The 27,999-nt window shown below is 41.3% G+C and overlaps 1 long non-coding RNA gene across 2 annotated transcripts in view; it reads right to left on the bottom strand.

The window, feature by feature from the left end:
- Window positions 1-26,579, bottom strand: part of LOC110741414 — a 64,771-nt gene extending 38,192 nt beyond the window's left edge. For both annotated transcript variants that reach the window (XR_002517577.2, XR_002517578.2), the window contains exon 1: window positions 25,320-26,579. This is a non-coding gene — a long non-coding RNA (uncharacterized LOC110741414). The remainder of the gene's footprint in view (window positions 1-25,319) is intronic.
- Between the last annotated feature and the right edge of the window lie 1,420 nt (window positions 26,580-27,999).

The following is a 27,999-nucleotide window of genomic DNA, read 5'->3' as shown; positions in this document are numbered from 1 at the left end:
GGAGCCATTTGCAGGCAGGTGTGAGCCAGCTTCCCAATAGGGAAGTTCCACTTCAGAGACCCCAGCATCACACCTGGAACTAATTGCCCTCTTTTTTGGCAAATTCAGTAACTGGGCCAAAGATTAAATAGACCTTGGAGACTGTACAACCACTTCCGTCTCTAAGTGCCGTCAACCCCAGGGCAGGAAGGAGGAATGCTGAGGAGGTGGCCCAGAGAAAGGGCTGCCCCCCAGGCCCCGCACCTGCACTAGAACACACCAAACACACGTCAGAATTCAAAGCACCAAAATTAAATGCCTGAGCATTATGTTGATGATTTCTTTCAAGTTGTATTTTTCTGCATTCTGTCCTAGGAACATTCATTTCTAAAGGCATGTAGGTACACAAATATTAAATAATACTTTCAATAACTCTGCATATTTCAGAGAAGGCTGCATGTAAAGTATAAAAATCATTTCATTAAGAAGGTGAGTTATTTTTAAATAACTTGGGGTATTTTCCACTTTAAAAATATTATTGTCTTCTCTTTTCAATTTCTGTGAATAAAATTAATGTGTTTGTTAAAATTATATTCACTCATCATCTTTTCAATCAATATCTCCTCTGTGCCACGTGCTGGTCTTCCATAAAGACTCTGAGCATGCGAACAATACATGAGAAGACCTTGTCCATCAGGAATTTACAGTCTGATGGAGGAGAGAGATTAATTAGGAGACAACTGCAATGAAACGTTGTAATGATATCATTGGCAACGGCAAACACAGGGCCTTGCGTGGATCCAGAGGGAGCTGGGGTGGGAAGCAACAGGAGCTGTGTGCTTTTGTTTGTGTTGGAGTCCATGAAGACTCTCAGCTCAGAATGGCCCCTCCCAGTCCATGCCCAGCTGTCTGTCTAGAACATTCTTGTTCTTGAACCAGGTGAAGAGGGTGGGGGTTGTGTGAAGCAGGGGTTGCGTGGTGAAGGGTGAAGGGGGTTGTGTGAGTATGAAGAACTGGGAAGAAGGTAGGTAGAACTCTGAGTTTAAGGGAAAAGCTACTACAGATAAGGCTGCACACATGGAAGCCAAATTGTCAAGATCTAGATATGTCATGCAAAAGGGGTTGGGTCTACCCTGGGGAAAATGGAAGATTTTGGAATCTTTTAAGCACAGGGAGTGCCACTAGCAGCTTTGTGTGTTGGAAACACCCTCTGGCTCTGTGGAAGGATGATTTAGAGGGTGATGAACTTAAGTCAGGGAAAACAGGTATGAGACTGAGCCACGGCTTGAAAGGCAATGTGTGTCTGAACTGGAAATGAGGCCAGAGAGACTGGAACTAAGTTCAGAGACATGGAATAGGTAGAACTAACTTAGTGATACTGAATGCTGGGGAGAGGAAAGAGCCTTGGGTAAATTCCCACTTTCTGGTTTGGTTTACCTGGGGTAGTTTAAAATCTACTGTTCTGACTTACCCATTCTCATGGAAGGAGATAGCATTCATTCATCGATTCAATGAATGTGTATTGCATGTGCCAGGCCCTGTCTAAGACACTGCGGATATAGCACTGAACAAAGCAGCAGAAATCCCTGGCCTCAAGGAGCTTACATTCCAGTAAAGAGAGTAGGACAACAGCACAACAGCCAAATAGATTAAAATGTGTCAGATGGTAAGAGGCCGAGGTGGGCGGATCACGAGGTCAGGAGATCAAGACCATCTTGGCTAACACGGTGAAACCCTGTCTCTACTAAAAATACAAAAAATTACCCGGGCATGGTGGCGGGTGCCTGTAGTCCCAGCTACTCAGAAGGCTGAGGCAGGAGAATGGCGTGAACCCGGGAGGCAGAGCTTGCAGTGAGCCGAGATTACGCCACTGCACTCCAGCCTGGGTGACAGAGCGAGACTCCGTCTCAAAAAAAAAAAAAAAAAAAAAAAGTGTCAGGTGATTATAAAGCCAGGGTCAAAGGTGTGCTTAAGACAAAGAGAGGCCTGCCAGAGTACAGAGCACACCCACTCTGGCAGACCTTACCGGCCTTTAAGAGCAAACAGAGGGTACAACATTGCCCAGATAAGGAGAAACCCCTTCAGCACCATCCACCACCCTGCAAACTCACCTTCAGTCGGAAGCTAAAGAGGAATGTGTCAAGGGGCCAGCTCCCAGGGAAACAAAGAAGAAACTATAAAGGGTTAGATGGCAGATGCAAAGGGTTAGATGACAGATGTAAAGGGAACATCTGATGGTCTCTAAGTCTTTGGGCATGGGCAAGTTCACCCGAGAGAGGATGTAAGTAGAAAAGACAGCCACAGACAGAACCCAGACAACAATAACATGAAAAGGGTGTGTATAGGCTGAGGAGCTCCCTAAGGTAGCTGAAAGAAAGTAGGAAGAAACTAGGAGAGGTAGGACTAGGGAGGGACAGGGCTTTAAGAAGCCAGGGGTCAACAAGAGCAATGCTGCTGAGAGGTCAAGTGAGATGAGGGTGACATATGCCCACTGAATTTGGATATAAAAATGGAAGGAGCTAGAAGTGAGGAATGGATGGTGATAACTGCTAAGGAGAAGGGAGAAAAATCCATAAAAGGATGGAGGGTAATGGAGGTGTACTAGGTAACATAAACTGGTCAAAGAAGGTGACACTTGAGCAAAGACCCGCAAAAAGAGAGGAGGAAAGGGAAGAGTCTTCCAGACATAGGGAGCTGCCGGTGCAAAGGTTTGGAGGCTACAGAAAGATGCCATTAGAAAGGGCCACACAGGGCCAGCTACTGCCCAAGAGCACCATCTGTCTTCCTCAGAAGGTAGTATTGTATTCCTGTGACAAGGCCTAACTGAGTGGTCCTTCTCACCCTCCTCAAATGCTGCACTTCTCTCTGAAACCAAATGTCTGAGACAAGTTAAAATAATTAATTGAGATGCCATTAGACTGAGGCAGCTCTAATGCCCTGGGTTTCTATATGAGCAAACCAAAACCTAACTCAGTGGAATTGGTCATGTTCTAGGAAAACAAAATTTAAGCTTAACCAATCAGAAACTGCCCACTAACCTCTAACTATAGACTTTACATTGGAATTATCCAAATAAGGCTACTGCTCCACTTTAACCAAGCAAATATTTTCTTTGCCTTGCTTATTCAGTCACTCTGTAAAAGCTTCCTTCTCATGCTCCTTTAGTGGAGTCCTGGAAAAAAAAAAAAAAACCACTTCCAGTTTGGAGTTGCCTCATTCATGAATTGCTGTCTGTTCAAATAAACTCTAAAATTTTAATGTGCCAAAATTTATCTTTCAACAGACCTCAGAGAGCAAATTATCTTCTGCTTGCTGGACAGGAGAACTCTCAAGTCACTGGAAAAAGCAAGATTGTTAACATCAGGGAGTGGACAATGAAAGAGACTCCATTTACTCCTGCAAAAAACTGTGGTATTGGAAAGGTGAAACTGCATTTGTAAAATTCTGATAGTAAGAGAAATCTGACATAGTTGACTACATCTTGTTTCTGACCTCCAAACTGCCCTTGGTCATTCCTGAGTGTGAGCCAAGCTAACTTTGAGAGGGAATTTAGTGCACAGTTTAACTTAAAAGTATGGATGATAATAGCCCCTCCCTAAAACTAACCCACTTCTTGCTCAGGGACTGAAAATCACCTTTGTAAGACTAATGAAAGGCCACAAAATTAAGATTGTTGGAGGGCCCAAATTCTGCTAAGATGTAGGTGTGCTTTCTCTAATCCCTTACTGCTCAAGAGTTATGTAGCCAGAGGTCACAAGATTTGTGACTTCCCTGCTCCTATAGGTAACATCACTATTGTGGAACCTAAGATTGGTTTTTTGAGATAATTTTCAGACTGATTCCACTTGGAATCATGACTCAACTGACCCTGTGGCCCCACCCAGAGGTGGACTTAGCACATGAGGACCATTTTCCACACCCCTATGATTTTATACCCAACCAATCAGCAGTACCCATTCCCTAGCCCCCTGCCCACCAAGTTGTCCATAAAAACTCTAGCCTCTCAGTTCTCAGGGAGGCTGATTTGAGTAATAACTCCATCTCCTGCACAGCTAGCCTCATGTCAATTAAGATCTTTCTTTACTGCAGTGCCATGGTCTCAGTGAATTGATTTTGTCTATGGAGCAGGTGGGAAGAACCCATCAGGTGATTATAAAGCCAGGATCAAAGGTGTGCTTAGGACAAAGAGAGGTCTACCAGAGCACAGAGCACACCCACACTGGCAGACCTTACCAGCCTTTAAGAGCAAAGAGAGGGTACAACATTGCCCAGATAAGGAGAAACATTCAGCACCACCCACGACCCTGCAAACTCACCTTCAGTCGGAAGCTAAAGAAGAATGTGTCAAGGGGCCAGCTCCCAGGAGAACAAAGAAGAAACTATAAAGGGTTAGATGGCAGATGCAAAGGGAACATCTGATGGTCTCTAAGTCTTTGGGCATGGGCAAGTTCACTCGAGAGAGGATGTAAGTAGAAAAGACAGCCATAGACAGAACCCCGACAACAATAACATAAAAAGGGTGTGTATAGGCTGAGGAGCTCCCTAGGGTAGCTGAAAGAAAGTAGAGAGAAACTAGGAGAGCTAGGACCAGGGAGGGTCAGGGCTTTAATAAGCCAGGGGTCAACAGGGGCAATGCTGCTGAGAGGTCAAGTTAGATGAGGCTGACACACGCCCACTGAATCTAAACATACAAATGGAAGGAGCTAGAAGTGAGGAATGGGTGGTGATTATGCTCTTCTTTGAAGAAACTCATGGAGGTTGGTCAGGAGCAGTGACTCAGGCCTATAATCCTAGCACTCTGGGAGGCTGAGGTAGGTGGATCCCTTGAGCACAGTAGTTCAAGACAAGCCTGGGCAACATAGTTAGACATTGTCTCTCCAAAACCTTAAAAATCAGCTAGGCATGGTGGTGCATGCTACTTGGAAGGCTGAGGTGAGAGGATCGCTTGAGCCCAGGATGTGGAGGCTGCAGTAAGCCAAGACACAGCACTCCACTCCAGCTTGGGTGACAGAGTAAGACCCTGTTTCAAAAAAAAAAAAGGAAAGGAAGGAGTTAGAGAGTAGAGCCAGAGGCAATCCAGCTCTATCTCACTCCTCAAGGTCAAAACCAGTGGTGAGGGAGGGAGACAAGATGGAAATACTAGATACTCGACAGGCTTGGGAAACTGAAGTACCTCCCAGGGTGTCTCAGTTGCCATGGGGCAGCCAGAATCGAGAAAATACTCTGAGAGGGAGGTCAGCCCATCTTCCATCCTCAGGGATCCAGACTGATGCAGCAACAGTCGCCACCTTGGATATTTCTGGGTGCTACTGCAGAGGAAAGAGGATTCTGGAGGATTGTCCCCAGACAATTAGATGTTTAGCTTGACTCATCTCATTTTGGAGATTAGCCAACAAATCACATGGCCCCGGTCACCCAAAATGGGGCCCAGGAAGTATAGTCCAGAGATAGTTGGTGAGCAGCACTAATGATTACCATAATTTCCATGGCAAGGGGAGTCCATGCACCAGCCAGAGGATTGGGCAGCTTAGGGAGAGGGCACAGCTTTGAGGAACTACATGAGGACAGAGATGAGTGTCAGGGTCAACGATGCTGTGAGCCAAGGGAGCTAAGGCTGCAGGGGTGCCAGTGAAGGTGCAGAGGGAGATGTGCAAACAACATCAGCTCTAGACAATTCAGTAGAAGGGGCAGAAGACTCAGAGGCCCACACCATAGCCTTGGAGGGGACAAGATGGCCCAGCAACAGTCAAACAGTCAGCAAAGAATGAAGGGGAGCATGGGACCATCTGCCCTGGGCTAGGACAGCCACTGGGAAGGTAGACTGAATTGAACGAATTAAATTCAAAATTGACCACTTTTAAAACCATAAGTGACTAAGTTATCTTGAAGTGGCAAAAAATAAAAATTAAAAAATAGCCATCAGAGGAAAAGGGGGAATTGTGAGAAATCCTACAGCTATGGAATAGTAACTAAAGAGAGGCTGTACCTCTAAGCTGTGACTGAGACTTTTCTGCTATGATAAGTGACTGTATGCTGGGAGGGAGGGGACAGAGCTTAGCAGCACCGTAAACATCAGATTCTACACATGTAAAAGGCCTCTATTTTCTTTCTGAATGAAGAGACAAGGTCACCTAGGACTCTTCTCTGAAGGTCCAAACACCTGGAAATGTGATGGTGACCCAAGAGCCATAAACTAACCCTGAGTGATGCCTACACCAAGGGGAACCAATACTAGCAGGTACCCATGTCCCCAAGGACAGGCATGCAGCATCCTGGGCCTTAATAGGGAGCAGAACAGAACAGAGCACAAGCTCTTGATCAGATAGGACAAGCTGGTTCAGTGATGGTCATGCATTCCTGGAGAGAAGTCAAAAAATGGCCCCTGCCTTAGAGAAGGGCAGACGGAGGCAGCAAGGATTCCCTTCACATGGCTTTGACATCTGCAGTGAAGTCACATTGGTTTCCTGCATGTATCTGACACTAATGAATGAGGAGAGAACAGATATTGTAATCAGGCTGAGGTTCAAGACTTGGCTCTTCAACTACTGCCAAATTACAACCTTTCTGAGTCAGTTTTCCCACCTATAAAATGGGGAGAAGTGAGTCTCCCTGGAGTGTTTGAATGAGGACCAAATGAGATAATTCATGGAGACTCCTGGCACGTAGGAAGCATTTGTGCACGTAAGAAGCACTTGTAAAATATGAGTTCCCATGTCCATATTTTGGTCCACCGGTGAACTGTCTTGATATACTGAGAGTTTACCCCCGACTTCATGATGTAAATTATTTTTTAGCAGTCCCAGTAAATTATTTGGAAAATCAAATCTGAAGGCATGTTGGACATGGCAGAAGTATAAATGTCATGTAATGAACTATATAGCGACCTTGAGCTTTGACCACCCCATCCCACCTCCATCCCCACCAAACCTGTTCTGTAGCATTATATGACAACACGGGAGTAAAACGCTGATAAGGAATTTTTTTTTTTTTTTTTTTGAGTTCTGATCACTTCCCCTCAATCCAACAAGGAAAAATTTAATTTTTTCTTTTAATGTATAGAGGCAGAGTCTCACTCTGTCCCCAGGCTGAAATGTAGTGGCACTGTCATAGCTTACTGTAATCTGGAACTCCTGCCCTCAGGAAATCCTCCTGCCTCAGTCTCCCAAGTAGCTGGGACTACAGGTATGCACCAATGTGCCTGGTTAATTTTTAAAAATTATTTGTTGAGATGAGGTCTCATTATGTCACCCAAACTGGTCTTGAACTCCTGGCCTCAAGTGGTCTTTCCACTTTGGCCTCCCAAAGCATTGGGATTACAGATGTGAACCACAATGCCTGGCCAACAAAATTTTATTGAATGACTAGTAGTCAGTAGAAGGAGATGTTTCCACATTGGGCATTAGGCACTGTGAGATACTGAATGACAGAAAGAATATTAATGTGCTAAAAGTAATATTCTGGTTGTTTACTTATACATAACAAATTTCCCAACACTGAGTTCCTTGAAACAATTTAGTTTTCTTTCTCATAGTTCCAGGGTTGATGGACTCAGATGGGCAGTTCTCACTTAGGGTCTCTCATGGTCAGATTCAGGCTGGGGCTGGAGTTCTCTGAAGGGGTAGGAGCCTGGACAGCAAACGGCTGGACCAGCTGACGACTGCGTGAACATGCCCTGACGGGGCCTCTCCTTTCTTGGGCAAAGTGGTGGGATTATTTTGTTTAAAGCATGAGAATCCATTTCCCTGGAGGGTGACACTAGGAGGTTTATAATAATCCTAACACTTAACCTGAAAGGAAGTGTGGGTATGGGTCAGGGACACGGCACAGGGTTGAGAAGGTCGAATGGAGGCAGCAGGGCACAGCAGTTAAGAAGATGGACTTTAGAGATGAAGACCTTAGCGTCTGTGGGCCACTTTGACACTTTGAAGGCTCCCCACTCACAGGCTGTGTAGCCTTGGGGCAGGTCCTCATTCTCTCTGAACTTCATTTTCCCATCTCCAAAAGGGGGGTAATAAGCCAACTTTGCAGGGTATTTGCGAATCCTGAATAAGGTAATAAAGTGCAATGTTTTGTGTTTAGATGGTGCTTGTCAATTGTTCAATGTTGTCAGGAGGCAGCATTTTAGAGGTTGAGCCCAGATCCAGCCCAAGAAATGAGAAATTCCAATGCTAAGAAACTCAGTTGGTTCTAGGATCTCTGGTGATGGCTAGAATCAGACATTCCCTGTACTATTTTAAGCCAAGACAGAAAAATGTACTTTTGATGAGTAAACTTGCTTTTGAATACTTGTTTCTACCTGCATCCATGTCCTTGTAGGGTGCCCCCCTCAACAACAACAACAAAAAAAACTCTGACTATGGCTTATTCTAGTGCCTTTTAAATGGTAGGGTTTTGTTGTTGTTGTTGCTTGTTTGTTTTCTTTTTTTATTACAGTGGTTGAAGCTTCTCTTCATTCTGTGTGTTTGGCTCTGGAGAAAAAAGAAGCTCAGATCACAGCATGCTGTAAGTGGGTGTGGTCTGGGAATGCCCACTGCTGGTCCTTTGTACAGAGTACCTCTCCCAGAAACTGTCAGCTGTCTTGGTGACAGCTAAATACGTGCTTTAGACATGTGTTAAAAATCAAGCCTGCCAGGAGGGCTCAGATTTCATCCTACTGAACCACCTTCTGTGTCGGTCCTTAGGAAGAGGGCAACAACTGAAAACGCGGATTAAGTTGCTTCCAGGTAGAATTACAGGACAAGGGCCTGGTTGGGGGAAATGTTCTTATGATTTAAGGGTATCAGAGAGGACATACTGCTTGAGTGCTTTAAGAAATAAAGAAATTGGCAAGTGTGTTGCTTTCCACCTTTAAAAAATATTTGTGAGTCCGTAAGAACTGGTTAAAAACTAGAAAGGCAGCAACAGTTTACATCTATGTCAATATTAATGCTGGAGACAAGCCCTCCACCCAAGTGACAGGAAAGCATCCAGAACTAATTTGAGTCCCCAGGCAGATTTAGAAAATTATTATGCCTCAACGTGGGGTAGAGCTGAATCTATCTGCCTTTGGCCCACTTTGGAAGATGATCTCTTCCCACTGCAAATAAACAAATGATGGAAAATGCAGGCCAGAGTTGGAGAGAGCCTGACTAGGTAATTTTAGCCATTGACACAGAGAATTTTTCTACTCACCAAGATCAAGGCTAAACTTGGAGTGGGCAGAGCTCCTCAGCATCTTCTGTGGTCAAATATGCAGCTTGGCAATTAATCAGGAGAGGAATGAGCACAGGATGCATCCTCTTCCGCTAGGACATGGCTTGGCCGTGCTTGTCACAACAAGGGTCTGTTGGTTTATTTTTCCTCTATGGAAAGCGCATTTAAAAAAGAGCACCAGCAAACACCCTTGGCCAAATTTGGATTATGAGGTCAAGGAGTAAAATCATCAGCAAGCTTACGTGGAAACAGACATAGAGGCAATCAATTTTGAAATAAGATACAGTGGATAAAAAAGAGCATTTAACAAATGTTTCTTAAGTTCTATGTATTCAACTGTTATTTCTAAATCTATTTTATTTAATGATATAGAGATTAAAATGTACTTCCCAAGTAATTAACCAAATAATGTGAAAACTAAACAAAATTTAGGCAGCATTAGAAGTATAGAAACTAGAAAGAGGAAGGTAATGCTATTGCTCCACCTGTGCTGTGTGTTCCAAACTCCACATTTTAAGAGGGAATAGAAATGACCTGGGGCCTGTTAAAAGGAGAGAAACCAGGGTGGTAGAAAGACACAAAAACTTGTCATTTAGAGACTGTTCAAGAACTAGGATTGCTTTGTGGGCGTGGGGAGAGATCAAGGGGCAAAGGGACATGATACTCTTTTTAACAAAATGTAAAGCCAATTATGTGATTTTAAATGTGTTGATGTAACAGTTCCAGAACAAATACTGGGTACTGGCTGCAGAAAGTTACTAAGGAATGGAGTGCCTCAGTGGTACCAAGTTCCCTTTCACAGGAAGGGTGGATGGTCCATCGACAGTGGTGTGGTAGACATATTTGAGCACCGGATGAAATTGGATTGGGATGAGAGGGATCGAGGAGGGTGGTGCAATGGTCACACCAAGAGCTCAGCCCTAGAAGTAGACACATTTGAGGGCCTTGCTCACTCATTTTCCCTAATTCTAAACACTCTACTTAACTCATCTGAGCTTCAGTTGCTTCACCAGGAAATGGAGATAACAGTGCCTGTCTTATAAGGTTGTTTTGAGAACTAGATGCATTAATGCATACAGAGAGCTTCACATTCTGCTTGGCTTGTAGTGCCTAATACATGACATCTGTTCTCACCATTAATTGTGAGCTTTGTGGTTTTTATTACCCTGATAGTCAAATGTAAACTTTCCAAATTCTCTAGATCCAAGGAACGTAACCGACAACATTCAGGTTTCTAACCACAAGGTGGCAGACAGATTGTCACTCTAACTATTATACTCTGGGATGGAGCTTGGAGATAAGAAGCAATGAGAAAGCAGTAATAGGATGAAAGGGGAAAGAGAAATGAACCTGGACCTGGTGGGACCCTGGTGGGTCCCTGGTGAGAGCTGTGAAATCAGGCCATGGATTTATAGGGATTTTACTGTGCTTTGACTTTTACATAATTACTTTTTTTTTTTGGTTTGGCTTTTATGGGAATAAAATATCTTTTGAATAAATAGGAGTTTTCCTGAAAGCTGATGCTTATGGTGACTTTACTCCATGATAGGGAGACAAGTGGAAAAAGATGGCTAGAAAATGAGAGTGTGTGTTTACTGTCATGCAAGGAAGATACCAGACATAAATATGGCAACACCCTTCCCACTCATCCACAGCTGCCGCCGACTCAGGCTCACATCTACAAGCATGAAGATATAACCTGCTCATATAGGCACCCAAGAGTTCTTTCTTGCCTACTTTTTTCCCAAGCTTACCCTCTCCAGACTCCTAGTAAAAGAAATATAAAAACATAACTTTCCCCTGGGCAAGGATGGATATGGGACCAGATGAGTGGATTCTAGTCCCACCTTGTCTACGTAAGGAGATATTTTGGTTTGGAGAAGTCAGTCAATCAGTGTTCTCACCCCCATGGTGAAAGGCGTAAACTAGCCCTGATCCATCTCTAAGAGGTTCTTTCATCCTAATAGTCTCTTACTTTCTAAAGCAGAGAGGAAGACCTTTCTCTGAAGCCTAGCATCTAATCTTAGCTACCTGAATCATGAGCCACACAATTCACACAAAATCACCCTGATGCATAGAATGTTGAAAGAACTGGAAGAAACTTTGGAAATTAAGTAGTCCTGCCCTTTTGCATTATAGATGAAAAATTGATACGGTAATTTCATCAAGGATAGACAGCGAATTCAAGATTAGGCCAGGACTAGGCTCAAGCCCTCGGAAATTCTAAGAATCATTCCCAAACATGTACATACACACACACCACATCCCACACATTATAACGTTTTTAGAGCATTGTTAAACATAATTTAGATCCATAAAATTCATCCATTTTAAGTACACAATTTAATAATTTTTAGCGAATTGACAGAGTTGTGAAACTATCTCCAAAATCCAATTTTAGCATATTTTTATTCTCCCATAAAGATTCCTAGTGCCCATTTGCTATCACTCCATTCCCATCACAGGCAAACACCAATCTACTGTCTGCCTTTATAGATTTACTTATCTCAAGGTATTTTACATAAATAGAATCATACAATATATAGTTTTCCCCCAATTTTAGAGGAAAAAGCAGTCAGTGTTTAGCCAGTAAGTATTATATAATGCTACTTACAGATTTTTCATCGAATTCCTCTATCAGGTTGAGAAAATTATTTTCCATTTCCAGTTTACTAAAAAATTTTATCGTGAATGAGGATTAAACTTTTGTCAAATGTTTTGTGCATCTGTTGAGATGATCATGTGATTTTTGTCTTTATTCATATTATTATATTAATATGACATTACATTGATTGATTTTTAGATAGTAAACCAACCTTCTATTACTAGGGGAAATCCTACTTTGGCATGGTGTATAATCATTTTATAATTTGATTATTTTGCTAATATCTTGCTGAAGATTTTTGCATCTACAATCATGAGGAATATTGGTCTGTAGTTTTGTTTTCTTGAGATGTCTTTGTCTCGCTTTGTATAAGCGTAATACTAGTCTCATGGAATTTGTTCAGAAATGTTCTCTGTTACAGTTTGTGGAAATGTTTTTTTAAAAAAATTGGTGTTTTGTAGAATTCACCAGTGAAGACATCTGGACCTATGCTTTTCTTTGAGGGAAGATTTTTCCATTACTATTAAAATTCTTTACTAGTCTATGCATGTTTTCTATTTCTTCTTTAGTCATTTCATTAATTTGTATCATGCTATGAACTATTTCATCTAAATTGTCTAATTTTTTAGCTTAAAATTGCTCATCATGTGCTCTTATAATCCTCTTAATTTCTGTGAGATTAGTAGTGATGTCTCCTTTTCCATTTTCTTCCTTTTCTTTGGTTCAGTTTAGATCAGGTGTCTCAACCTCAGTATTATTGATATTTGGGCACAATAATTTTAATATGGAGGGGCTGTCATACCTTGTAGAATATTTAGTAGCATATCTGACCTCTACCCACGAGCTGTCAGTCACACACACACACAGACACACACATACACACACACACACACACACACAAAGTATTACAATTAAAAATTTCTCCAGACATTGACAAAATATCCCCTGGGGGACAAAGTCACCCTTGGTTGAGAATCACTGGTCTAGATGAGATTTTAAGTTTGTTGGTCTTTTCAAATAACCAACTTTTGTTTTCCTTGATTTTACCTAATTTTCTGTTTTCCATTTCATTAGTGTCTGCTCTAATCTTTATTATATCCTACATTCCACTTGCTTTGGGGTGAATTTACTTTTTTTTCAGTTTCTTAAGGTGGAAGCTTTGGTTATTAATTTGGGGTATGCAAGGTCATTTTAAGACAAATTATATTTTGGACAACTTGGATTTTAGAAAACCTAGTCTCTTTGCTAGAAGAAAGGTTTATATGTTAAAAACTAGAAAGTAGTAAAGAAAAGCTTTTCCCCCAGCACCCAATTTTACCTTCTCTAAACAAAATACTATGTAAAAGAAACAGCCATGGTGTTCTTCTAGACTGCTCTTACCTATTAACCCAGCCTTCCCTAAATTACATGAATCTTCAGCCTCTTCTTGAAGCTTCTTTCCCACCTCCCATTTACGTCCTGATTTATGGTTTCTCTTTTCATTCACTCACACTGATAGATTAGCTAATCTGATTGAGCAACTGTTACTGACAAGGTCAGAGAATATTTTGACATTACCACTATGCAATCTATCCATGTAACAAAATTTCTTTTAGGAAAATTAGACTTTGAAACAAAGACATTTTCAAATCATGGAAGGACAGAGAAAATATAGCTGAACACACCAGAAAGGAAAACTTAGTTTGGTCAGGCTGAGATCAACCCCCATTCCATGAGCAAGTGCTAATGCCGGGATGAGGTTACCCCTGGGAGTTAAAGAGAGTGATCCCATTAAGACTCCTTGGCTAGCATTAGAGCTGACCCATGGAAACCAAATTGAGTGCGTGAGCACCAAGATCATCAGGAGCAGAGCTGACAACAGGAGACTGGACAAAAATGAGGAGCAGGGCAAATATGAAAAAGGCAAAAAGCAAAGAGGGTCTTGATATTTCCATTTAGTCTGCAGGTTACCTTTCTGGGTTCATCAGGCACCTAGGGTGTGTCAATGATCTGGCAATTAATTACAGGAAATCTGGCCATCAGCTGTCAGCCTGTTCTGCCCATCAGCTGTGCACAGGGGACAGATGCTGTGCTCTGTCTGCATGTAGGGCACATGTATGCTCTAAAGGGCCTAGAAAGAGGAAGGCAGTTCAGCTCCACACTCCCTTCCTTGATTCCAGTCCCTCTCTCAATCTCTATCCTCATCCCTGTCCCTTTACCAGTCTCAGTTCACCTTCCATTCTCCTTTACCCTTTTAGTTCCTCTCTCTCTGCCCAGACCTGGGTTCTCTCACATACTACATTACCCAGGGTTATAAGCAGAACTAAGTTCAGGGCTGCAAGAAATATTCTTTTCCCACCTCAAACTCTGCTTCTTACATAACACCAGTTCTTCCTATTTCGGGAAAATCTGGGTGTGGTACACTGGTGTTTACAGTACAAGAACATATTGCAGCATTACATAGCCACACAACTGGGAAAATGCTGAAATTGGAAAACTTGGGCTGGAGCTAAGATCCTGTGGCTACCCTTGTTCTAAGCTATGAAACATGTCTATCAGCTAGAGAACAAATAATTTAAAAGAGGGGAAAGTTAGCAGAAGAAAGAGGTTTTCTAAAAACAGGGAAAAGGGAACTTACACAGTGCTACCTGCATGTGATAGGAGCTTTACATGCACAGTCCTATTCACCACATAGCGATGGTTCAGTAAACAATGGACCACATACGTGATGGTGGTCCTATAAGATTATGACAGAGCTGAAAAATCCCTATTACCTAGTGACGTCATAGGCATATGACATACTGCTATAATGCAGTGGATTACTCACATGTTTGTGGTGACGCTGGTGTAAACAAATCTACTACACTACCAGTCGCATAAAAGTATAGCACATACAATTATGCACAGACAATAATAATAAATAATAAATAACATTTTTAGTTTATGTATTTCCTATACTATATTTTTATTGTTATTTTAAAGTGTATTCCTTCTACTTATTTAAAAAAAAAAAAAAAAGCCAACTGTAAAACAGTCTCAGTCAGGTCCTTCGGAAAGTATTCCAGAAGAAGGCATTGTTAACATAGGAGGTGACAGCTCCGTGCATGTTACTGAGCGTGGAGACCTTCCAGAGGGACACGACGTGAAGGTGAAAGACAATGATACTGATGACACTGCCTCTGTGTGTACCTAGGTTAATATGTGTGTTTGTGTCTTAGTTTTTAACAAAAATGTCTAAAAAGTAGCAAACAAATTCAAAATAGAAAATAAAGAAAGAAAATAATTTTGTACAGCTGGACAATGTGTTTTAAGCTAAGTGATTTTTACAAAAGAGTCAAAAAGTTTTCAACAATTAAAAAAAGTTTATAAAGAAAAAAGGTTATAATAAGCTAAGGTTAATTTATTATTGAAGAAAGAAAAACTTTCAAAATAAATTTGATGTACCCTAAGGACACAACGTATATAAAGTCTACAGTAGTGTACAGTAATGTCCAAGGCCTTCACATTCACTCACAACTCACTCACTGACTCACCCAGAGCAACTCATCTTGTAAGCTTGATTCCTGGTAGTACCCAATACAGATACACCATTTTTTAATATCTTGTATATAATACTTTTACTGTACCTTTTCTGTGTTTAGATACACAGACAGCATGGTGCTACAGCTGCCTACAGTACTCAGTACAGTCACATGCTATACAGGTTTGCATTCTAGGAGCAATAGGCTATACCACAGAGCCTAGGTGTGTAGTAGGCTCTACTATCTAGGTTTGTGTGAGTACACTCTACGATGTTTGCTCAATGATTAAATCACCCAGGACTGCAGCTCTCACATGTCCCTGCCAAGCAACACATGACTGTATTGTCTAATTTAATTTTTGCAACTCCATAAAGGCGCTCTTATCTTCCCAATTTTACAGAGGAAGAAAGTGAGGCCCATAGACCTTCAGTAGCTTGCCCACTATGAGTATGTGGCAAAGCTGGAATTCCAAGGACTGAGTGACTCCAAAGATGGCTTTGACCACCAGATGGCTTCACACATCACTCAACGGAGAAAATGATGGTTACCTCGGTAATCTCTCCAGTCTTTGTGAAGAAAGATCTCTCTAATCTTTCTTTCTTTCTTTCTTTCTTTCTTTCTCTTTCTTTCTTTCTTTCTTTCTTTCTTTCTTTCTTTCTTTCTTTTTCTTTCTTTCTTTCTTTCTTTCTTCTCTTTCTTTCTCTCTTTCTTTTTCTTTCTCTTTCTTTCTTTCTTTTTTCCTTCTTTCTTTCTTTTTTTTTTTTGAGAAAGGCTCTCACTCTGTTGCCCAGGCTGGAGTGCAGTGACATGATCTTGACTCATGTCCCATGACACAGCCCTTAGGAGGTCCTGAGAACATGTGCCCAAGGTGGTCAAGGTATAGCTTGGTTTTATACATTTTAGGAAGGCCTGAGACATAAATCAAATACATTTGATACGGTAACCTCAACTCCCAGGTTCAAGTTATCCTCCTACCTCATCCTCCCCCAAAACTGGGACTACAGGCATGAGCCACCATACCCGGCTAATTTATTTGATTCTTTTATAGAAATGAGGCATCACTACTTTGCCTAGGCAGGTCTTGAACTCCTGGGCTGAAGTTATCCTCCCACCTCAGCCATCCAAAGTGCTGGGATTACAGGCATAAGCCACCATGCCCAGCCTGTGATTAGTTTTCTTTTATTTAACAATAGACCCTAAAGCAGAGAATTCTGGAAAGATGGCAGCTCCAATGTGTCCTGACCCTTCAGTCTCTTCTCTAACCCAGCTAACTTCTGAGTCAAGCACTGGCCTGCTGCAATTGGCAATGGTAAAGGTAAAGATCACTACATGTCCAGGACTTTGCCCACCTGGGCCAGGTGAGAGCCTGGAAACAGCATTAGAGACCTTGAGGTCAAGGATTAGAATATTTGTATTTAGGAGGAGAACTTAGTCTATTGAGATCCATGAACAACCACCACCTCCCACGTCAACATCATTCCCAAGGAAAGAACGACTAGGCCTGGATAAGTGTCTCTGGCTTCCTGCCCCTGAGATGCTAAGGAAATACTGAAAAGGGGGAATTTTGTCTCTCTATTCCTAGAGTGAGAGAACTCAAGAAGGGTAGGAAACAGAAAGATTTCTTCCTGATGCTGACACCTCAGTCAGCTTGACATTGAGGAAGGGGCCAGATAATAAACGTGATTATCTCATTCTAAGAAAACAAGATTTTTTTCTATTGGCAATTTTTTCCTATTGGCAAAGCCTCTCCTTTCTTATAGGAGAAAAGGAAAGGAGTATCAAAAAGCATTGTGCAGGAACTAAAGGCAGAGAAGTCAATTTGAAGTCTGGGAGAAGATGGCGACCTGAATTAAAACACGGACAATGGAGTGGAGATAAGAGAATAGCATTCGGGCTGGGCGCGGTGGCTCATGCCTGTAATCCCAGCACTTTGGGAGGCTGAGGTGGGCTGATCACGAGGTCAGGAGTTTGAGACCAGCCTGACCAACATGGTGAAACCCTATCTCTTAAAAAAAAAAAAAAAAATTAGCTGGGCGTAGTGGTGCCCACCTGTAGTCCCAGCTACTTGAGAGGCTGAGGCAGGAGAATCACTTGAACCCAGGAAGTGGAGGTTGCAGTGAGCCAAGATCACACCACTGCACTCCAGTGTGACAGAGTGAGACTCTGCCTATTAAAAGAAAAAAAAAAGAAAAGCATTAAGAGGCACTTAGCAAGCAGAATCCAAAGATGTTCAGGCAAAAACATTGGCAGGTCTTGGTGGTGGATGAGATATGGGAAGTGAGGGTGTGAGAGGCATCATGAATGAGCCCAGATATCTGGCTCATGCAGTTGGGTATGTGGTAGTAAGTACCCGCTTCCCAAGGAGAAGCCTGGGAGATAGAGAAGGTAATGATGAATTCACCTTTGGGCTCCCTAAGCCCAAGGTATCCAGGGAACTTTAGTGGGCAGCTGGGAATACAACTCTGGTGCTCAGCAGTGAACCTGTGGGTGAAGTGGGCCCCTCAAGACAATTACTTTTACTGGCTGTGGTGCCACAGCTCTTCCTTAGCACACACCAGTCCTTGGGGAAGTCACTGTTTCCTAGCATCACTGAGGCTGCCCCCTCCTCATTCTCCTTGAGGAAAGCTGAAATGAATGGAATCTCCTTCTCCTGCCTCTCATTTTTTGTCTCAAAGTTTGTGTCACCCTCGCTTTCAGGAAGAGAGCCCTATTGCAGCCCTAAAGTTTGCAAGCCTGGTGACTTACTCTCCATTCTTTTCATCAAGAACACAGATGAGCATTTGTTTAACACTTAATGAGCTTGTATAATGTGCCAGGCTTTGTGCCAGAGATCAGATACACAGAAATGCAAGAATATGCTTGTGCCTACAAGGAGCTCACAGTGAAGATACAGATATACACACAGTCATTATGTGATACAATGATGAAGTCCACATGGGCATGGCTGAAATTCAGTGAGACTTTGGAGGGAGAAAGGAAGGAAAGGAGGGCAAGCCTGCAGAAATCAGGGAAAGTGTCATAGAAGTGGTAGCCATTGGCCTGACACTGAAGAATGTACAAGAATCCACAGGCTAGAGCAAGATGGAGCAGATGGAGCAGATCTAAACCAAAGGCCTGCAAAAAGACCTAGGTATAAAAGAGTCTGATGTGTTGGAGAGTGGGTGGTTGCAGACAGCTTAGTGTGGCTAAGACAGGAGTGTTTGAGGTGGGTCTGTAGGGAGAGCAAATGGTCTGTGCAAGTGCTAAGCCTTGCATGGTGAAAGGCAGTAGGGACAGACTTCCTCTCATTTGGGTGCTGTCCCCTAGGAGCAGCTCATTAACATCCTGGAGCAGGAGAAACACAGCCTCCTTAGCATGACCATGGGTGCTCAGGAAAAGGACATTTTGCTGGCTAGTTAGGCTGTCTGCAGCTGGACCAAAACAGGTATAGTCAAGGTATGGGATTCCTGGGACAATCTAGCCAGATGGCAACCAGCATTACTCCCAGATACCAGCACCAGCTTGAGCTGCAAACAGCCAGAGGACCTCCTCAGAGCAGTCACAGGACTCAGGCTGAGATAAAAGAGTCCATTCGGTCCAGATCCCTAGCATTGGCCCAACCGCAGTTCCTGCCTGAGATAGAGTTAGTTAACTTTAGTGGACATGGACATGACCAGGGTTCCAGGGGAAGCAGTAGGCATGGCAAGAGCCACAAGGGCCAGCAGGATTCAAACAGGCACAGAAACCTTGGGTCCCGGTCTTGCAGAAGCAGTTACAATGACCATGAGAGGCAAGGAGAACACAGAGCAAAGAGAGAGGATGCAACAGCAGTCGTGGCCAGAGCACGTACCTCCCCAACACATGGGCAGATGGCACAGTATTGGTGCATGCTTCCACAAGTATATCCTATGAGCTTTTGGATTTGTTTATTGGCTATGAGTGTTTTTATGGCCACAGACTTCCATTTTCACTCCATGTTGGCAGGGCTAGCAAGAAATCTTGTTGATGTTCTCAAACTATTCAGAAAATTTACCATATTTTATATGATCTAAGAAGCCACATATTATAAGAAGCATTATTATTTTATGTACTACAAATATAAGAAAATACTGCTGATTAATTGTAAGATATAACCAATTGTAAGACATTTAGTTCTCATTATTCTTGTTACCAAATATTTCCCTGTCTCACATATCACACTGGATATATAGTGGGGCTGCATTTCCTGACTACTTTGTGGATATGTAAAGTCATTTGACTAATTCTGGCTGAGGAGTTATGAGGAGAAGTGACCAACTAATTAGGTACTTGTGAGATGGAGACTTCCTAGGCTCCTCTTTCTAACTCACATAAAGTTACCAAAAGGGCTAGTGGCAGCAGTAGAAATGATACATGAGCTGCATGACTTGTTAAGGTTACACAGAGAAATCAAGCCCTGAGTTGAGAGTTAGCTCTGACAAGCCTACTTCATGCTTCTGCTTCCCCTGCATCAGAAAAGATCACGGTTTCTGAAATGAATGAAAAGTACTATCGTCCCAGGAAGACGTTTCAGGATCTCCAACTGGCTTCAACTAATGCAAATTTTTAAACAAAGATATGTGTTTTCAAATGAAATGATAACAAAGTACAACATTAAGACATAATAAACATGCCAGAGTTGTCCAGGAAAACTTTTAGGACTAGGAAAATGAAATTTATATGTTATGTTAGTTACTTTCCCTGTGTACCATCACTCACTGTATTAGGTCTTCTTTTGGAGGGTTGATATTTAGAACATTTGGGAATTCATATGGAGAGTATATGCTTTGACAGGAGACTAATCTCTTCCTGAGATAGCCAGGAAAAGAGAGACACAGAGAGAGAGTGGAATTTATGAATTTATGAGCTTTACTACCAGGGATTAAAGAGGCATAAGAGGCAGAGATACTCCCTAAACCAATGCACATAAGCAACAGTTGGAAACATTGAACTCTACTCATATTGACCAATTTCATTTTTTCATGCCTGTGCCCCCATTTAAAGAAGAAGAGGGAGGTCTTTGTACTTGTTGATAGATATAATTTTCAGAAATGCCCTGATTTCAAATACCTTGCTCCATTCTACCCATAAGTATATGCATGCTTGGGAGATCACGTGTTGTGCTTTCCTAGTTTTTGGCTAAGAACGCATAGTTGCTGAAGAAATGGGTCGGAAAGGAGGGCTCTAGGGAGCTTGCATGCAACTTTGTAGCCACCAGGAGAAGAGATATTACTATGAAGATAGGAACAAGCAGGTAGAAGCTTCTTCCTGGAAAACAGGAGGCAGCACATGGGACTGGCCTGGGATTGGAAAAGTGGACCCTGAGTCTTACCTAGCAAAAAGGCCAGGAAAGTTTCCTAGAAGTGAAGTGATAAAAGCACTGCTTCTAAGTGTCATTTGGGCTGGGCACAGTGGCTCTTGCCTGTAATCCCAGCACTTTGGGAGGCCAAGGCAGGTGGATCGTTTGAGCCCAGGAGTTCGAGACCAGCCTGGGCAACATGACAAAACACTGTCTGTATAAAAGATACAAAAAAAAAAAAAAAAAAAAAAGGTGTGGTGGCACATGCCTATAGTACGAGCTATTTGGGAGGCTGAGGCAAGAGGATTGAGTCCAGCAGGTTGAGGCTACAGCTGAGCCATGTTCATGCCACTGCACTGCAGCCTGGGTGAGAAAACAAGACCTGTCTCAAAAAAAAAAAAAAAAAAAAAGTGTCATTTGGAACATTCCAGTACAAATGAGCAAACCTAACACCCAGATCTTAGTTTCTAAATACCATTTTCCCTTAAAAGGAATTAGGGGTCTTTAAGAACTGGCTGATTCCAGAAGTGTAGCTGGAAAAGTACAAGATAAGCCTGGAACATCTTGCTACGTGGAAGGCAAAGATGTGCTCAAAGAATGCAAGGATGTGTCAGAAGCATAAGGGGACAGTTGAAGGAACTAAACCTGGGACAATTTGAGCTTCAAAGTAAATATCAACAGTACAGATTATAGCTCATGGAATACATTAAAAAGCCATGGGTCTACAGTTATGTAAATATATAAATGAGAAATAATAGAAATCTCTTCCTTGCAGTAGGATGACAACTATTAATAATAAATATAGAAGAAACGATGTAAATGAATGTAGGAATGATGGAATAAGAAAAGAATCACCATTTGACAACAACCATTTGGGTCCTACCCAGAAAAATATGTATTTTTTTGCTACAAGGCATATTAGCATAACAACTGGTAAAATCTGAATGGGCCTGTATATTGGATAATAGCTATATGAATGTTAATTTCCTGGTTTGGATAATTGTGCTATAGTTATGTAAACTAATAACTGTTTTAGGCAAGAATCACCAAGTGATGTTAAAACTAAGGGGAAAGTATGATAAGAAGCAGAATTTTTAGATAGTCTAGATGTATCTCCCCACCAGACTCTTACTAATTACAAATGAAAAAAAAAAAAAAAAGTAACTTTACAGTGTAGAAATCTCACTGACCCCACATTAAAAAGTGTTCAAAGTAGACATAACCTGTAATTGGCAGTAGATAACATTTGCCTTCTGTGATGATGCACTGAGAAAAACATCATTATTTCTGTGGTATTGATTCCAAAAAGGCATAACCTGAATCAGTCGTGGGCAAGTGTGATGGTTAATACTGAGTGTCAACTTGATTGGATTGAGGGATACAAAGTATTGATCCTGGGTGTGTCTATGAGGGTGTTGCCAAAAGAGATTAACATTTGAGTCAGTGGGCTGGGGAAGGCAGATCCACCCTTAATCTGGTGGGCACCACCTAATCAGCTGCCTGCAAATATAAAGCAGGCAGAAAAACGTGAAAAGGAGAGCCTACATCTTTCTCCCGGGCTTCATGCTTCCTGCCCTCGGACTGGCTTCCTTGCTCCTCAGCTTGCAGGCAGCCTATTGCAGGACGCTGTGGTTGTATAAGCTAATACTTAATAAATTCCCCTTTATATATGTAATATATAATTGGATATATGTATATATCCTATTAGTTCTGTCCCTCTAAGAGAACCCTAATACAGCAAGCATTGGACAAACCCAAAATGAAAGACACGTGACAAATTAACCAGCCAATAATCTTCAAAACTGTCTAGGTCATGAAAAAGACTGAGGAACTTATGGGAGACTGAAGAGACATGACAACTAAATGCATCGCATGATCTTAGATTGGATCCTACCCAGAAAAATATATTTTTCTTTTGCTATAAGGATATTAGTGTGAGAACTGATGAAATTTGAATAGGTCTGTAGATTGAATAATAGCTGTATGAATGTTAATTTCCTGGTTTTGATAATTGTGCCGTAGGTATGCAAAAGAATGCCCTTGTTTCTCGAAACACACACAGAAGAATTTAGGCATAAAGAAGCATTATATCTTCAGGGTACTTTCAAATGATTCAGAGAAAGAGAATGAAAAATCATCTCTATAAAATGTTAACATGTTGGGAATCTGGGTTAAAAACATATGGGAATTCTTCAAAATATTTTTGCAACCTTTCTGAAAGCCTGAAACTATTTTAAAATAAAAGGTTAAATTTTTTTTTTAAATTTTAAAATAATTAATACAAAATTCCAGGGAGTGTCTACTAAAAAAAAAAAGAGAGAAAAAGTTGCATGGAATCCCATACAGGGTGGATGGGGTAAGGCTGGGGGTAGAAAGAGATTTCTTTTCTTGTACCCACAGTAGGCCCAGAGTGGTGACTGCCCAGCCACATTTCCTATTTTCCTAATGTTTCCTGGCCTAATTTCATAATGCCTACAGCCAGGAAATACCGGCTTTCCACCTCCCTTCAAACAGGCACCCACACATTCAAAGCTCAGATGTACACTGGAATCATCTCTGAGCATCCCTTGAGATCACACTACCCAGAGGGCAGAAAGCCCAATACCCACCTCTAACTAAAGGTCTTGATTATTTTGCTGATTGTGTCTCCTCTCCAGCTTCAGTCTTCTCTCTGCCTCCAAGAATCTAACCAAAATTTTACAAGGTTTCAATTTCAAGAAACCACATGCTACACTGGGAAGAGTACTGAACCCAGAGTCTTACCTCTACCATCGACTAGCTCTGTGAGCTCAGGTAACTCACTTCTATAGTCCTTGTACATAAAATCAAGACTTTGAACTGAATCTTCTTAATAATAGTCTCTTTCACCTCTAAAAAGTTGATAGGTATTTTTTAAAGGACTCCTGACTTTAGATAGGTTGCATCACCATGAGAACAAACTTTTCCTCCTGAAGTGAAGAGATGAGATCTTGCACTTGATTCTCAAGGTTGACCTTGGTTTGAGTTCATGACATCCTCAAGGGAAGGATGACAGCCAAGAGGCAACATTCCTACACCCAAGTTCTATTTTATCCCAAACCCTGCCAGCTTTGCTATGTTTAGCTTAAACTATTTCTGGATGCACAACAGTTAATCACCTCCTCCAGTGAAAAATTCAAGGAGAAAAAAAATGCAAAAAAGTCCTATAATCACTCCTGAATGCCCCTGACTCTTCTCCTGGATCCCTCTCTCCCACACCCTTCATCTCTGAGATTTCTCTGCTGTCACCATAACAGTGTGCACATGAGCTGTCCCCCTGTTTCTGGAATGCTCAGTTATCTATTTCCTTTAGTCTTGGCTCAGATTCAGCAGCTACAAGTTGTCAAGGAGTTGGGAGAGAGAGACTGTGCCCAATCTGGCATGAAAGCAGGACCTGGGCACACACATTTTAGAAAATCATTCTTTGGGCTTGGCCTTCTCCCTGGGCTGTTCATCCATGCTAACATCTTTGACTCTTTTTCCCTAAGTCCCAAACCTCTAGAATATCATCTCTTCTCTCAGTGACTACTAAGCACAACTCCATTTACTTTTTCAGATTTTTCTCTAATCTGATTGTTCCTTTACTCAAAGAAAAAAATTCAAGTTAGAAAAATTTGTGCTCAATTTTCCTTGTGGGGCCAGATAAGGGAATACAATGGAAGTCTTATATCCTGCAGGAATGCAAGGAATCCCGAAGATGGGCACAGGCTGTTGGAGCTAAGAGTGCTTTTTATAACTGAAAACACAAGAGCAATGAGAGAGTGGTACAAGCTGGATAGACCTAGGGGGCCCACTGAGGTCATGAAGTTTCTCTAAAAAAGAGGAGGTAAAAATATTTTAATTCCTCTAACATGTCAATTTTGTAAAATTATGAAAATAACAAAATATAAAAATGTCAAACACACAAAAAGTAAAAATATCAGTACAATGAATACCCATAGCATTTTGCATATTTAGTTTCTTATATTTTCATATGCATTTCCATATTTGGTTTAATATATTCTTGTGTGTTATATTTGCATATGTATGTGTGTGCTTGTGTGTACACCATTATAAAATGCCATATATATATATATATATATACACACTCTAATTTCCAAAAAATAAGGACATTTTGCGACTTAACACCAATAACATTATTACCCTTGAAGTTAACAAAAATTCCATATCATGTAACATCCTGGTGTCTAGTCCATTGTCCTAGTCATACAAAAAATGTGTTTTTAGTTGGTTTCTTCAGAATAGGATTTAATCAGAGTAAGTAAGTGGTCTAGCTGACTATACAGCATTTTGCATTTATCTCATGATTTCCTCTTGGTGTCATCTACCTTATCTCTCTCTACTGTTTTTCTTTACCTTGGAGAAAGGCATGGTTAGATTCAGGTTAAGATTTTTGGTAATCACTCTTCATAGATGATGCTGTATAGTTCACATTACAACATATCAAGAGGCATACAATGTCGGGTTGGGAAACTAAATTTGACCACTTGGCAAAGTGCAGTCAGTTCTGCTATAATGCCACCTATGCATTCGTGAAAATCACTGTGCTATGCAAAACTGCACATTATAAACCACAAGACTCATGAGGAAAATTAGGTTAGAGGTCACATATTCAAAAACTTTGTCAGTGACATGTACAAAAAAAAGATACCTATTAAAAATAGCACAGTTTTACGTATGGGAAGTCATTAAGAAATACATAAATACTGCAACAAATATGGCTCTTTACCTTGAAAAAGGCCTGAAATTTGTTTGTGGAGTTAGGCATCAGGTTTCTTGCAGCTTGTGAGTTACTGTGAAGTAGTGGAAGGAGGGTCATTTGAGGTTGGTTGGAATTTCCAACACTAGATGTGGATGGGAGTGGCTTGCCACACAGGCAGTGAAATGGGGTAGCTGGTAGATGTCTGAGGTGTGTACATGTGTGCACTTTGTGTATTCCTACGTGGCTTGGTTCAGCTGGGTATAGTTTACTGCACCTACCTAGTGTTTGTTGTGTACAAAGCTGTGTATAAGCATATGTGAAAGTGTACTATGCTCAAAGTATATCAATTGCATTAGAAAGGTTTACATTTCAAAACAGATTATGTGAGAACTGACTGATTTTGTAGTTCACGTCTTCTCCTTTTCTTGATCGATCTAGCTTGATGTTTCACCAATTTTGTTGATGTTGTCAAAGAATGAGCTGCTGGTTTCATTGACTTTTTTCTATTCTTTTGTTCTCTGGCTCATTTATTGTGCTCTTATCTTTATTATCTCCTTTCCTCTTTTCCTAGCTTTCTAAGGTGGCGGTTTAGATAATCAACTGTAGATCATTTTTCCTTTCTAACTTTTTAGAGGTATACTTTTCTCATTAAGTATTGCTTTAGCTGCATCTCACAAATCCTGATAGGTTATGTTTTCACTAGCATTGAGATCAAAATATTATCTAAGATTTTTCACTTTTGCAAAGATGGAGTAAACATACCTTTTCCTATTCTTTAAGTATAGCTAAAATTCCTGGACATTATGTATAAAATAAATGTAAGAAGACTCTGATAAGCAAACAGCAAACGGCAGACAGGCTGGGGACCTCAACACATGAGGGATGATGTGACTCCACAGTAATACTCATGAAGCAGAAGCTTTGTAAGGATCCTGAACTCAAACTCTGCCCAGTAGTAATGAGGCGGACCCACCCACTGCTGGGTATCCATGAAGGCCACCTGGGGAAGTTAGACTTTTATCCCCACCTGTCAGCAACAAGACATGCTTCCTTTGTCCTACTGGAGCAGTGTCACAGGAAGCCTAATAAGGAAAGGAAAATAGACTAAGTAAGATCCACTATCTCGTGATATAATACTGAAAATATTCAAGATTCAACCGAAAATCACTTGTTATACCAAGAATCAGGAAAATCTGAACTTTAACAAGAAAAGACAATGATTAGATGAATGTATTAAAGCAAACTAAATATGGCCTGAGAAGGACTCCATACTTCTATATTTGAGTCCTTGTGGATGAACTGCAACCTAACTTAATAGGTAGACAAGATTGAAAACCTAACTTAGGAGTATGCACCTGTAACACCTGCTGACTCTGGGCCAATCCCAGCAGCCATACTTCAACCACTCATACACTGCTGAGTGTTCAAACTATGTTCAAATAAGGCAAACGCCAAGCTGTAACCAGTCCAGTTGTTTCTGTATCTCACTTCTGATTTCTGTACGTCACTTTACTTTTTTTGTCTATAAATTTGTTCTGACCACGATGCACCTCTGGACTCTCTCTGAATCTGCTGTGATTCTGGGGGCTACCTGATTCACAAATCATTCATTGCTAAATTAAACTCCTTTAAATTTAATACAGCTGAAGTTTTTCCTTCAACAGATGCCAACATCAAGATGACACAGATGTTAGAATTATCTGACAAGGATTTTAAAGCTGAAATCATAAAAATGCTTTAAGAAGGAATTATGAATACTCTTGAAATAAATGAAAAAATCAAAAGTCTTTGCAAAGGAAGAGAAAGCTTCAGCAAAGAAATATAAACTACAAATAAGAACCAAATGATTTTTTTTTTTTTTTTTTTGAGATGGAGTCTATCTCTGTCACCCAGGCTGGAGTGCAGTGGCATGATCTCGGCTCACTGCAACCTCCCCTTCTCAGGTGCAAGCAAGTCTCTTGCCTCAGCCTCCCGAGTAGCTGGGATTACAGGTGAATGCCACCACACCCAGCTAATTTTTTATATTTTTGGTAGAGATGGGGTTTCACCATGTTGGCCAGGTTGGTCTTCAACTCCTGACCTCAGGTGATCCACCTGCCTTGGCCTCCCAAAGTGCTGGGATTACAGGTGTGAGACACTGCACCCAGCCCCAAATGAAAATTATAGAACCAAAAAAAAGATGAAATAAAAACTCAATACGTGAACTCAGCAGTAGAATGGAGAAGACAGAAAAACATAAAAAGTGAACTTAAAGATAGAACAATAAAATTATCCTATCTAAACAACAGAGAAAAATAGACTGAACAAAGTTAACAGTCTTGGGGACTTATGGCACTATAACAAAAGATCTAACATTCATGTAACTGGTCCAGAAGGGGAGGAGAAGGATGATAGGGCTGAAAAAGTATTCAAACAAAGAATGGGTGAAGGCATAAAACTACAGATTCAAGAAGCCAGATGTGTCTCAGACAGGCTAAATCCAATGAATTCCATGCCAACACATATCATAGTCAAACTTCTGTAAACTGAAGACAAAGAAAAGTTCTGGAAAGCAGTGAGGAAGAAATGACACCTTACCACTTGGGGGAAAATCGTTCAAATGACAATGGATTTCTCATCAAAACCATGCGAACCAAAAGGAAGCGACACACAATTTTCAAGTGCTAAAAGAAAGTTGCTATCAGCCAAGAAATCTGTATTCACTAAA

Source organism: Papio anubis, chromosome 13 (assembly GCF_008728515.1).
Source record: "Papio anubis isolate 15944 chromosome 13, Panubis1.0, whole genome shotgun sequence".
Classification (NCBI taxonomy): Eukaryota; Metazoa; Chordata; class Mammalia; order Primates; family Cercopithecidae; genus Papio; species Papio anubis.
Note: the sequence above shows the minus strand (reverse complement) of the source record. Positions and strands in the feature narration are given on the sequence as shown.